The following is a 13,983-nucleotide window of genomic DNA, read 5'->3' on the forward strand; positions in this document are numbered from 1 at the left end:
CGCAACAAATTTAGTGGTAAAAAGAGTCAAATTGTGACATGTTTTCTGTTGATTGATTAATAAAAGTGATTACTGAATGAAAGAAAATTCCTTTTTTGGGTTTTTAAACATGATCTTAAGAATTTTAATATGTACTTGTGTTGTCCTGTCAACTTGGTGGGTTAGGAGTTGATTATATCGGGAGAGAAAAAAAAAAAAAAAAAAAAAAAAAAAAAGGGGGAGAGAAGGCTGACACAGGGCCTGGTCCCGGTGTGTCTCCCCTCTGAATAACACAGCCAACACAACATCATTTTCCTGTTCGTTTGTTTTTGTTTTGTTTTGTTTTTGTTTTTTCTATACATATTTAATTACAGGCTGCTTTGCCGGCCCTGAAAGCCGAGGCTGACTGGACTCCTGCTCTCCCCCATACGTGACACTGACCAAATGCTGCAACAGCTGGACCCACAACTGTCACGGCTCAACGGCACGAGGGAACAGGGATGGACACAGGCGCAGAAACCAACCCGGAAGCGAGGTGACAGAAAACAAATGATTTATTTCCGCCCACAGGAAAACAAAGGTGAAACACAAAGCGACGCCACCACACTAGTGGCGCGTAGGATTCGTCTGTGATAATGAGGGCGACCTAGACACCTCTAGGAGACGGCTGAACAGCGGGGACAGCGGGGAGGTAGAAACAGGACTAGGTAGGGGCCGGGGCACTGGAACAAGAGGAGATCACGATCAGAGGGATCCAGCAGACAACCAATAATCCTCCGCAGTTGAATTGAATTGCCTTACTTGGTTTCAGATGGAGGGGACAGGTGGAGCGGAAAACCCGGAAGCGGTCGAGGCGTGGGGAGGCAGGCAGGTGAGCAGTGGGCCGGCAGGCCACGTTGTGTGAGCAGCTGGCGGCCCAGGTCCAGGAGGACGGGAGCGAGGGGAACAAGATCTCCACTCCGGGTGCTATCGCTGAGGACAAGAAAAGACAGGTCAGTCATCACACGGCGTTAAGACAAGGTTTAGGATGCTCCACTGAACTAACATGGGAATAGCAGATACTCAGGCGATGAGTGGTTGAGAGCGCAGGTCTGATATACCGCTGGCACGATTGCTCACAGGTGGTCAGCCAGGGAGGGGCAACCGGACTCCGCCTAAAGGAGGAGGAGCCGCTGTCTGAGACCTGCAGGTGCCCAACCAGACCATGACACACAACAACAACCTGAGAATGTCAACAGACCTGCAGGAATGTGATCTCATGCAGCCGAGACGGAGAGCACTAAACCTAAGGCCCGTTTCACTACACGGGGGAAAATTCCCAGACTGCGTCAGCTGACAGAGCTGTGACGAGACGCCCGCCAAGCCCGAATGAAAAGTAAGGCCGAGCGAAAGAATGCTGACCTTGATAACTTTGCATTCACACTGTGCAGGACAGTGATGGACCAACACGGATGATCGGGTGGCGAAAAAGGGCGTGACCGAGACAAGAGGAGTAACTGAGGACAGAAGGCACCTCAGAATGGACAAAAACACAGAAGAAGATGCAGGTTTCACCTGCGGTGAACATCGACACTGGAGAAAGGACTGCCCCAATTGGGGTCAGAACCAGGACGGACTGAATTTTGAGCAGCAGCAGCAGCAGCAATGGTCGCAAACAAACTGAAAAGGAGGGGGGCAGGACCCCAGGGCATGCTTCAGGCCGTGGTCTACCCAGAACACCAGAACAGGAAAGTGATGAACACAAACACCCACACAAACACACACATCTACATGCACTGACTCAGAATGAAGAGAAACAAACACACACACACACACACACACACACACACACACACACACACACACACGTCTCCAAACACACAGATTCAGAATGAAGTGAAATACACACATGAACACGTGCACTCGTTGAGTGAGTGAGAAATGACACACACACACACATATACACACACACACACACACACACACACACACACACACACACACACACACACACATACACACACACACACATTGGAATCAGAGGAGGAGCCAGACATTTGAAACACCCGGGGCTTAGCCCTAAAGGGTAGTATGCATGTGGGATTTTTTTTTTTTTTTGAGGGGGGGGGGGGGGGGGGGACTTAACCAAGACATAACCACAATCAGAACTAGATGATAGTAGCACTAAAAATCATCATAGACCTGCACTACACTTATTTAATTCTACCAAAGTACAATATTTAGATTGAGAAAAGTTTATATAATTATTTAGCCTTGTTGTGCAAACAAGCCTGCAGAACTTAATAAATATAGAATTTGAAAAATAGCAAACCTAAAAAGAAACACTAGGTACGAGATACATGAGTACCTATGATACGGTGATACTTTTAGTAAGCAACCATTTGACTAACATGTGTGTCTCACCTGCTCTTGTTCATCTCTGTTCTGTCCTCATTCTCCATCTCAATCTCTGCTCCTCTCTCTCTCTCTTTGTGCTGACAATCATCAAATATACAGTTGAAACCAGATATTTACAAACTCTTCAGATCAAAACAAACACTTTTTTAATTGTAACATCAAATCAGACTAAATGTTTATTTTTTTAGATTGATAAATATAAAAACATATTTGTTAACTTTAAGAGTAAAGAGAGAAACTGTCTGTGTTTTTTAATTGCAAATGGCACCAAATTGTATTCAAACTGAGCCACACTTATGGAGCTCCACAGTTCTTTTCCTGGTGTTTTGGTTGACATCTCTTGATTTTCCCATGTCACAGAAACAGGCTTTGTGTTTTGCCTTATATGCATCCACAGCTGTGCCACCAATTTACTCACATGGACTCTACTAACCTATCAGAAGCTTCTTCAGCTCAGAATGGAATCCTCTGGAGTTTTCTTATTAATTAACAATAAACTTAGTGTATATGTACTCCTAAATTTAATGAAAGTGATAAAAAATAGACAGCTCTGTCTCTCTTTATTCTGACATTTAACTAATTCAAAATATATTTCAATATTTATCTAAAACAAAAGTTTACTCTAAATTGATGTTGTACAGTAAAAATTTTTATGTTTTCTCCCTAAAGTGTATGTAAATATCTGGTTACAAATGTGAATATCCTGCTGTGTACTGAAATCCCTCTTGTTTTGCATAGAAATATACTGAACAACATACAAAGCACAATATATAAAATAACATTTACCTGAGTTTTTTCTTTGAAAGAACCCTCTAATGTCCATTCTTATATTTCAGTACATAACTGAAACCGAATTAGTCGGGGAGGGTAAGAACTGAAAATATGAAATAAACACACGTAAGCTAAGACTCTCTAAAAAATAGCATTTGTTCGGCTTTTCATTTCGCCATTTGTTGATTTACTTGAAGAGCAAGTAAAATAATATTGGTCAAGTGATCAGTTTCATATCAATCTTTCGTGATGCACCGTCATATTTACATTATTTGTACGGTACGAATGATTTGCTTTGGTACCTGGTCAAACTTAAGCTCTCCTTAGTATGGCTGGCTCCGTCTCTCCAACAGCGCACTCACGGGCAGCAGCTCCCCCCGCCCCCTCGCTCAGTCGCTTAGTGCCTGAGCTTGGATCATACCAATATCAGGGGGGGATTCACGCACAGTCGTAAATTCCCACAGTGTGCACTATGTGCTTCGAATATTGTGTGTACTTTTTGTTTTATACAGTTGTCAGCCAGGCATCTAACTATGAAAAAATTACACTCCAAAATACCCCGGGCTTCTGACAAAACAACCCGGGCTTAAGCCCCGTAAGCCACCCCCACGCTCCGCCCCTGATTGGAATGCTGATTCACTGAGAAGTGATCCACATACACACACACACACACGCTGATGCAATGAAGAATGCTTTGCTTATATGCTGATATGCAAAATGCTGCACACAAACATCCCAATGCATAATTTTTATGAGGAGCCATTGATTACTTAGAATGTGTTATATGTCACCTAGAAGGCATTTATGTAGATTTTAGGAATAAGCTCTAAAATGGTTTGGTTATGAAAACAATGTCTGTGCGTGATGTCTGTTTATGGCTCAAGGCCTTGACTGAATTCTTTGCTGTGCTTCACACAGCCCTGATGAGGAACAGTGGCACAGAGTGAAAATGATGAATTAATAGTGTAAGTTTAGGTTGGAGTACGGCATTTTCTGTGATTGAGTTTTAATTCAAGGAGGAACAAAAGGTGTTACGGCACCTGAGGTTCTCATTCCCACACAATATTGTCCCGGCAGGAAGCAAAATGTTCCTGTGAATTTCTGGTTGATTGTTTGGTTTTGTTTAGCGCTAGTTTGATGTTATCAGTGAGCTTTGGCTTGTGTTCTTTCTCGTAAGCGAGAGAGGGATAGTTTTATGCTTGGACATGTCTGCAACGGGCCCTAGTTTGTGTTATTTTAGTAGTATTTTGTTGGTTATGTCTGTTTTCGTTTTTGTTACAGTGCACTGAGATAAGAAAATCTGAGAGGTGTGATCCACCGGTGGTGATATGTTGATATTTTGTGAGTTTATGATTTAACAATCAGCTCTTTAAACCAGGCCTGAAAGATTGAAATTTAAAGCGCTATGAAATATTCTTACAAAAACAGTTGCAAAGTGTGCTTCTCCATGATTGTAATTGGCTTGGGAGAAATTCACTTATAGGGAACACTGAGAAGTTCTGAGTCTAAAAGGATTGCACCGAGTCAATCCGGCCCAAAAAACAACAAGGAATTGTTTTCCTTTAAAATGATGACGTCATCTTGCTGGTGATGGATGCTCGAATAGGTTGCGCGTGAGACTCCATTATCAGCAACATCTGGTATGAATGTGTATGGAGGTATGCATGTGAATGGACTGTGATGGACTGACGACTAAAAGCTTTGACTGACTTGATACTGAGACAATGACTGCACCCACTTTAGGATTAGTAAATGCCAATAAACAATTCACCCAGCCGACAAGAGAAGGGTGGATGCTTCGCTTTGTTTTGTTTTGTTTTTTCAGGAGCAGGAGGATAAGAGAGACTGGAGGAGGAGACTCTAGCTTCACATAAGTATGAACTGCAGACTTAACACTGTGGTTGCTGATTTTGAGTTACTGATGTTTGCATTAAGAAAACTGTGCTATATTAGCTGTGTTTTGATTAAGGTATCATGTTATATTATTGGGAATGCCAAATGCTACAGTGGAGATAACTATTGATATCACTCATGACTGGAATATGTTACTATTAACCACAGCAGGCCACTGTAAAAAAGTCAATTAAATTTTATAGAGGAAAATCGCCAAAATTGAACAATACCTATGAATGACTGGCCACATTCAGAATAGAGATATGCAATAATAAACATTGGTCCACATGAGTTAGGTTCTCACTTGAAATAGTAAGTTATTAAATGTAGAATATAATCGACAGGGACATTTGATAGGATGTGGTACTGAAAAAGAACAAGAGCAAAGTAAATAAAGAAAATATTGTGTTTAGTTTGGATAAATTCAAATTAAAATGTACCATTACACTCAGAGGATCAATATGGAATAAAACATATGCAAAATTTGTAGGAAGTACATGACTGTTCTGTCCTGAGCGTTTGTTTCCAGAGCACCCACTTGACCACACCAACAGTTTCTCGCCACCGAGGAGGGGTACTTGCAAAAAGAATAAAATAAAAATCTGAGTTTAACAAAACATTTTAAATGTAAATATCAAGCTTACCTTTCTTTTTCCATGAAATGTGCTTGTGGGCACGCCAGCCATTTTGAAAAGGTGGGCAAAACAATTGGCAAGGCCACACCCCCACACATGTGATATAATTTTAAAGGTACTGTTGCCCTCTCTAAGAAACATCAGGAATTAGAGGAGTGGCAAGTAGAGTATGCGAGCTACAAGCAAAAACTAAAATGTGTACTACAGTGTGCAAAAATGAAATACTGGGTCATCAGGGGGTCATGAGGGACATTTATAAAACTAAAAGTCCCACTAACCTTAAAGTGCACTTGAAAAGCCCACACAAGAAGGTTAACCTAGCTTACCTAGAAGACCTCATCAGGGGGAGCACACTCCCCCTCCTTGAAGAGCTCACCCACTCAACCCGCATCCCCAGAAAACAGCTAACCCCAGATAAGGCAGCGTGATGTGATGTACAACAGGACTGGGACATCTAAATAAAAGTGTGAAACAATCGCCTTCAAAAGGTTATCAATTCACTTGAACCAAAATTAGGACCACACGGTGCGGCAAGAGTTAATAGTTATTAGTCTCAACACCCAAGGATAACCAGAAGAGCATGACTGATATGATGGAACTGGGATTTTGTTACACTTAATTTTTTGCAAAACACAAATAAAACTAAATTGAAGCTAAGGATTTTCAGAAAATAAAAACTAAACTAAACTAGCAAACAATTGGTAAAAACTGATTAAAACTGATGAAAATTGCAAAACTATTACAACCCTGGTCCAGACTAAGATGGTGTTGGACATCTTCAGGGCAGAAAAGGGTTGGTGTGACCAAGGTGTGGTTTGGCTTGTTGTATGTACATTTCAAAATGTTACAGCTCTGGATGGACCAGTTACCAGGGCATGGAAGGATGACAGACTTTATTACATGAGGAGAAGGGACATTTTCGGGATCGAAGATCCTCAGGGATGACAAGGCTGGAGCAACGGTACTCGAGAGAAGAATTTCTGATACTTTCTGAGATATGATGTCACCAACCTTCTCTTTTAAGTGTCTAGCTCCGGTGAATTGACACATGGGAGTGTGTCAAAACAGGGGAGTTGAGTTTGAACATAATATGGTAAAACTTAAGCATATAATGGGTTAGACTTAGAGATGACTCATTAATTTTTGATTTCTTTTACACACACATAGATTATGATTAGAATAAGTCCTGAACATAATATTTTGAACCAAATTTGAATCATTAGAAGAACAATGGATAACAATATTAGATTATCAAGGCTAGGGAGAGAGGTGTTTTGGTTTTCTGTCTCTTGCAGAGAAAGGAACAGACACCAGACGGGGACCCGGAGATGTGAGGACCCTTCACAGCAGGGACAGATGTAGGGACTGCCGAGACAGCAACTGGGGTCAAGTGTCATGACGTTTGGGCTCCTGGAGAAGATGGATCCCACAAACACAGCAATAACCATGAAGGGGTTGGCGAAAACCAGGAACACCAGACCAACGAGGTTCAAGAGGCTCTTGGCAAAAAGGGGGACACGCCGGTGACCCCAAAATACACAGATCTTTGTTTGAAATCGGGGCAGAATAATCCCCAGAACTGTGCAATGACTAAAGGGTGGTCTAACCCCGGAGGTCGAAGAAAGAAGCTGAGAATCACCCAACTGGAAGACACTGGTAGCTGCAGCAATAAAAATAAAGGTTAAAAGCTCCTTAGACAGAGGTTCTAGTCTAAGTACATTTGAAAGGTATAAGGGGGCATTAAAATGGGAGTGGAAAACTGGAGCACCAAAATAAAGCTGTGGGAGAATTGGGGAGTGATGGGAGAGTCATCTGTAACTGCTGTTATGGTTGTAAATCTAACTTTGCTTGCATCTGAACTGCGTGAACACAGAGGTCATCCCACATATGGTCCACCCGTTAAAGGGGGACAGAGGGCCTCAGGATCAAGAAAACTTGGACCTTGCGACCCTGGAGTGCATGTTGTAAGTGATCTCTTTCAGAGATCAAAAGGGGGAATTATTAGATTATTCTGTTATTATATGTTACCAAATGACAAACCCTGGTTTACTCCTAAACTCAAAAAGCTGTGGCTGGAAAAGAGAAAGGCGTTCAGAAGCGGAGACAGGGACTGCTACAGAGAGGCCAAGTACAGGTTCACTAAAGAAGTGGACATTGCCAAACATCAGCACTCTGAGAAGATGCAGCAGCAGATCTCAGAGAATGACTCGGCCTCTGTGTGGAAAGGTTTTAGGAATATTACAAACTACAAGCCTAAACCCCCCCACTCCACTGATGACTTGCTCTTAGCCAACACCCTTAACGACTTCTACTGTCGTTTTGACGAGCCATCAGGCAGCCTTCACACCTCCAACGACCCCAACAATAGAGGCACTTTGGACACTCATTCCCCCACCTCTCCCCCCTCCATAGAGCCATCACCACCTTCAAACTGTTCACCTGCAACACCCGCCCCCTCACCCCACACAAAAGAGGATTTCACACCACCTCCTCCGACCACAACTCTTCATATTCATGAAGCAGATGTGAGGAAGCAGTTTAGGAGTCTGAATGCTCGGAAAGCTCCCGGCCCAGACGATGTGTCTCCTGCCACCCTCAGACACTGTGCAAACGAGCTGGCCCCAGTGTTTTCTGGCATCTTCAACTCCTCACTGCAGGCATGTCATGTGCCTGCCTGCTTCAAGTCCTCTACCATAATCCCTGTCCCCAAGAAACCTAGGATCACTGGACTAAATGACTACAGACCCGTGGCTCTGACATCTGTGGTCATGAAGTCATTTGAGCGCCTAGTTCTCTCCCATCTCAAGACCCCACGGCCCCCCTCCTGGACCCCCTGCAGTTTGCATATAGAGCCAACAGGTCTGTAGACAACGCCATCAACATGGCCCTACACTTCATCCTGCAGCATCTGGACTCCCCAGGAACCTACGCCAGGATCCTGTTTGTGGACTTCAGCTCTGCCTTCAACACCATCCTTCCAGACCATCTCCGAGGCAAGCTTTCCCAGATGAATGTGCCTGATCCCATCTGCCGGTGGATCACTGACTTCCTGACGGACAGGAAGCAGCACGTGAGGCTGGGAAAGAATGTCTCGGACTCCCGGACCATCAGCACCGGCTCCCCTCAGGGCTGTGTTCTTTCTCCTCTGCTCTTCTCCCTGTACACCAACTGCTGCACCTCCACCCACCAGTCTGTCAAGCTAATCAAGTTCGCAGATGACACCACCGTCATTGGGCTCATCTCGGACGGGGACGAGTCTGCCTACAGGAGGGAGGTTGAACGTCTGGTGTCTTGGTGCAGCCACAACAACCTGGTGCTGAATGCCCAGAAGACAGTGGAGATTATTGTGGACTTCAGGAAGCACACAGCCCCACTCCCCCCCATCATCCTGACTGACACCCCCATCACCTCTGTGGACTCATTCCGCTTCCTGGGTACCACCATCACCCAGGACCTGAAGTGGGAGCCCACCATCACCTCCGTCATCAAGAAAGCCCAGCAGAGGATGTACTTCCTGAGGCAGCTGAAGAAATTCAACCTGCCAACACGGACGATGATGCAGTTCTACACTGCAATCATCGAGTCCATCCTCACCTCCTCCATCACCGTGTGGTACGCTGGAGCCACTATCAGGGACAAACAGAGACTGCAGCGTGTTGTGCGCTCTGCTGAGAAGGTGATTGGCTGCAGACTCCCATCTCTGCAGGACCTGTACACCTCCAGGACACTGCGGCGTGCAGCCCGGATCTCAGCTGACCCTTCTCACCCTGGACACAGTCTGTTTGACCTGCTCCCCTCAGGCAGGAGGCTCCGGTCCATTCGCACCAGAACCTCTCGCCACAAGAACAGTTTCTTCCCCTCTGCTGTTGGACACATGAACAATAACCACATGACTGTCCCCGCAACTAACACATGACCCTACGCTGTGTCACTGCATCATTTCATGTTTGGCACTGATCACCACCTGCACTCATGTATATATCTTTCTACGTAGCACTCATAATTCTTATTCTCATGTATATATCTCATGTATATCTCATGCACATATCTTTCTTTCTACATAGCACTTTAATTCTTATTGTCTGCACTGAAGCACCGCAGCAATTTCCTAATGTTGTAAACCTCAACATCTGGCAATAAACCCATTCTGATTCTGATTCTGATTCTTATATATGTAATCAAAGTAGTTGAATTAGAATACTGCTGTAGATCACATTATACCCTTTAATATAGAGTGTGTGAGCTGTATGTAGTTTAGTTCTCATTATACTTTTGAGTTAACAGAACATATTCACATATTAGTTCATTAGATAAATGTGCATCACTCTGTATCCTTGATCTGCTGGGAATGTGTTACACTGTTTTCTTGACATGCTTAATTGTTGAATCATGAAGAGAAGGTTGTAAGCAGGAGACTCTGTGTCTAAAGACAGGGGAGATAGATAGACCACATTCCACACCCCCACCTTACAGAAAGCAGAGAAACAACTGCCGAGGTCATAACTTAGGCGCTGTAACAGAGAAAAAATGTGATGTTTTGGCTTTTACGACTAGCTGGGGGCCACTAGAGACTATAAAAAGCTGAGCAACCCGTCACCATTTAGAGACATGTGCCTGACCCTCTGGTAGCATCTCTCCCGTCCGGACGTTGTAATGCTCTGACTGTTGAATTGTATGGAAATAAATGATTGTTGATTGAGCATTTATACACCGAGTATTGTCCCTCCTTCAGCCCAAAGATTCAAAGAATTGGGAGAATTCAACAACACCAAGCTGCTTGCCTATTGTAGATTCACTCTTCCCAGTCTGGTGCAGGTCTACAATACTTTTCCTGGTGTCCTTCGAAAGCTCTTTGGTCTTGGCCATGGCGGAGTTTGGAGTCTGACTGTTTGAGGCTGTGGACAGGTGTATTTTATACAGATGATGAGTTCAAACAGGTGCCATTCATACAGGTAACGAGCGGGGGACAGAAAAGCTTCTTACAGAAGACGTTACAGGTCTGTGAGAGCCAGAGATTTTCCTTGTTTGAGCTGACCAAATACTTATTTTCCACCCTAATTTACGAATAAATTCTTTACAAATCCTACCATGTGAATTCATGGATTTTTTTTTCACATTCTGTCTCTCACAGTTGCAGTGTACCTCTGGTGCAAATTACTGACCTCTGTCATCATTTTAAGTGGGGGAACTTGCACAATCGGTGGCTGACTAAATACTTTTTTGCCCCACTGTATGTGCAAGCATGATTGGGAAAGCTCCCAGTCAAACAGGACTAGACTGGTTGGCAACCCCCTTGTGACCACCAGTCACTAGAGAAAAATATGTATTTCCTGATTGGTTGGAGTCCCTTGCAATTGCTAGGTGAAGTTCCCACTCAGGCATGCTATGGCTGCTTTGGCTGTTAGCAGATTGCCTTAGCTGGTCATAATTTGTATGGAAGATGACGACTTTCTCCATGTGGAATACACATTTTTCCCTAGTGACTGGTGATCGGCAGGGGGTTGCTGATCAGTTTAGACAGTTATGATCAAAACCCATCTTGCTAAATATATTTAATGCATTCCCAGCAGTTAAAGTGAAATATAGAACTGTTTTTCGAAAATAATAAACTAATGACAGTATTTTCATTCATAAATTGTTTTACTGAAACAAAATTGTAAGAAAAATCTAATCATCACTTAAAGTTTGCCAAAGATCTTACAATGCAATGAGCATGAGTGCATCAGATTCTGTATTAAATATCTTAAATATTCTAATGTGCTAAGTTTAAAAGGCACATACTGAAAGATACTGACTCTTCAGAGTTGGTGTATGTGGCTGGAGGAGGGCTACTTGCAGTGAGCTGCAGGGAGGCCCTGCATGGATGGATGGATTTTTGTTATGCTACTGCTCAGCTGCACTGATAGTGACATTGCTCAGGTATTTGCTTTTCAAAATATGTTTTTCAGCTATGGCTTCTCAGCAGTCAAGGCAAATGCTGAAGCAGGACAAGATTCTTTGAAACTTGAAGAGATTTAAAAAGCCGCCCCCCCTCCCCAAAACAAAATGAAAAAGAAACAAAACAAGCAAACTGCATTATCTTTAAAAACACATCCACAATGTTTTGCATGCAACACCACCCATCAGTTACACACACTGTGAGTGCATGTTGCCTCAATCATTGGTTACTCAAACGCAGTAATTGTTTTCCCAAGAAGTAACAGGAAAGAGTAACACATAGCTCAATAACACTTCCTCTCTAATGTGCTTCGCTCAACTGATTATCCCCCTTGATGACACTATTACTCTTCTCCCCTGGCAAAACTGATAGACAACAAATTGACTGCATAAACTAAGCTTCAACCCACCACTATCGACATTAACTGGAGCTTTTCTACCTGTTTTTCAGGGTCTCATTTGGGGATTGCTTTCCCATGGTTAAATGAACCAAGAAAGTTTTGTGCTTAATTCTCAGTGAGCCCTCTGTGGTGCACAACATTTAAGTTCAAGACGAATCTTTTAGCTCAAAGCTTTTGGGGCTACAGGAAGATGGGCCTAACACACTTCTCAGCTTAAATGCTGCACTCTGCAATGCTTAGGTGCTCTGAAGTCTAAAGGCACTGCTGCATGATTCACTAAAAGCGCTGTTTACAACAGCAGAGAGTGTCAAAAAGGTTGTTTGCAACTTTGGATTAGGTAGAGGTCTATACATTTTTTTTCTCTGTGAAACTGACAGTTTCTCTGCAGCAATTGCTTAGGCTTTTAAAATGGCAAAGATTTCATGAACCACTATGATTGTATAAAAGCTGAAAGTTTTTATGACATAGCTATCTTCTGATGATAGGGTATCAGAGTATTTTTTGCTTTTTAGTGTAAATGACAAACTCTTCTCAGTCAGCATCAAACCTGACAACCACCGATCACGAGGGGAAAATATGTGCTTTGTGACCAGTTGTGAGTGATTGCTGGCAGTTGTGGATTTTGAATTGGTTGCAAAGAGATAACTGGTGGTGCAATGAAAGCCTCCTTGTGAACGCTTTGGTTGTTAGCAGGTTACATGAAAGATGTCATCTTGTCTGCAGACATTCACACATTTCTTACCAAGTGGTGGTGAAACTGAAAAGTGCGATGGTAAAAAAAAAAAGTGCACTATCCTTCAGAAAAAGTTGGGCTGTTTTGAAATTTGTTGGTTACAGCAGTAAGGCGCCACTTTTACTTTGAAGGTGAACACTCCGTTTTGTTTTGAGTTACATTTCTTCAAGTTTCACTACAGTTCAGTCACTGCCAGCAACCAAAGCAATTACAAGATGGTTTCTGCCGCAAAACCCTCACAGCATGAGGGCCTCGACCATTTAGCAAGCGGTTACTGGGGGTTGCAGGTTCAGTTGTGAAAACATTTATAGTGCCGTACCGAAATTTCTTTATAAGTGCTCTTGCAAGGACCACTTGCATGGAAAACATCACCAACAGGTTGCCATTTTACCTGCAGTTTGCCAATTTGTCTGCAAACAAAAATAACATGTTACCAACTTCCATGGAAAGTGAAGGCGGCAATGTGCTAGAGAACAAAACAGCCGCATGGAAGTTTTTGGTACAGCACCCTCTTTGCAACAGATTACATCTTGCCACAGTCAAAAAAACTCCAGCAACCACTCACTACCTGGTTGGGGAATATTCATTTTTCTTTAGTAACCACAAGTTGCCAAACGGTCTATAGGCCTGTGTGACTGAGGCTAGAGTAACTATTTTAGCTGCAATAATCACATCCATGGTTGTCCACGGATGTGTTTATAAATGAAATGTGGTAGCTAGCTGACAGCGTGGGGTGATTCAGTGTCAGGCTGTGTATATCCAACCCCGAGCCTGACATCTGTCCAGCATGAATAATGACAGCACTTAAGTAATCATCCACTCCTAAAGTACAGCTGTTTTGTGTGTTTTTAATAAATAAATATTCCTGGAATCATTGTTTTTACATTGTGCTAATTTAAATGTAGCTATATATATATATATATATATATATATATATATATATATATATATATAAAGCTCTATAATGCAAAATACTGTGATGGTATTTTACATTATAGAGGAAACAGGTAAAACGAGTAGGAAATACACAGGAAATACTTTTTAGCACTATAAAGTATCGTAGCTTCCTGTTTGCCCAAGGTAACTGTTAATAATAATGGAAGATAAACTGATTTTATGAGTGAGATTAAAATGGGATCAGAGGGGACGATGTGATTGTGATTGTCTGACTCTTGGTGGTGATTTTGTGTTCTCTCAGCTAACGTATTCGTCCTGCTTCGGCCTCTTTTTCTACATT

General features: G+C 42.9%; 2 long non-coding RNA genes across 2 annotated transcripts; both read right to left on the reverse strand.

Moving 5' to 3' along the window:
* Positions 1 to 451: 451 nt before the first annotated feature.
* On the reverse strand, positions 452 to 1,178 carry LOC147337733 (uncharacterized). Its single transcript, XR_015131386.1, has 3 exons — positions 1,025 to 1,178; positions 781 to 951; positions 452 to 701 (listed from the first exon to the last, which is right to left on the reverse strand). It is a non-coding gene; the product is annotated as an uncharacterized LOC147337733 (long non-coding RNA).
* A 1,030-nt stretch (positions 1,179 to 2,208) lies between these two features.
* LOC147337734 (uncharacterized) lies at positions 2,209 to 3,760 on the reverse strand. The gene is made up of 3 exons (XR_015124933.1): positions 3,450 to 3,760; positions 3,163 to 3,250; positions 2,209 to 2,453 (listed from the first exon to the last, which is right to left on the reverse strand). It is a non-coding gene; the product is annotated as an uncharacterized LOC147337734 (long non-coding RNA).
* Positions 3,761 to 13,983: the final 10,223 nt, after the last annotated feature.

Source organism: Aulonocara sp. 'chitande type north' Nkhata Bay, linkage group LG2 (genome assembly GCF_057382095.1).
Source record: "Aulonocara sp. 'chitande type north' Nkhata Bay isolate Kocher_YH1m ecotype deep benthic linkage group LG2, A_spYH_male_GT1.1, whole genome shotgun sequence".
Classification (NCBI taxonomy): Eukaryota; Metazoa; Chordata; class Actinopteri; order Cichliformes; family Cichlidae; genus Aulonocara; species Aulonocara sp. 'chitande type north' Nkhata Bay.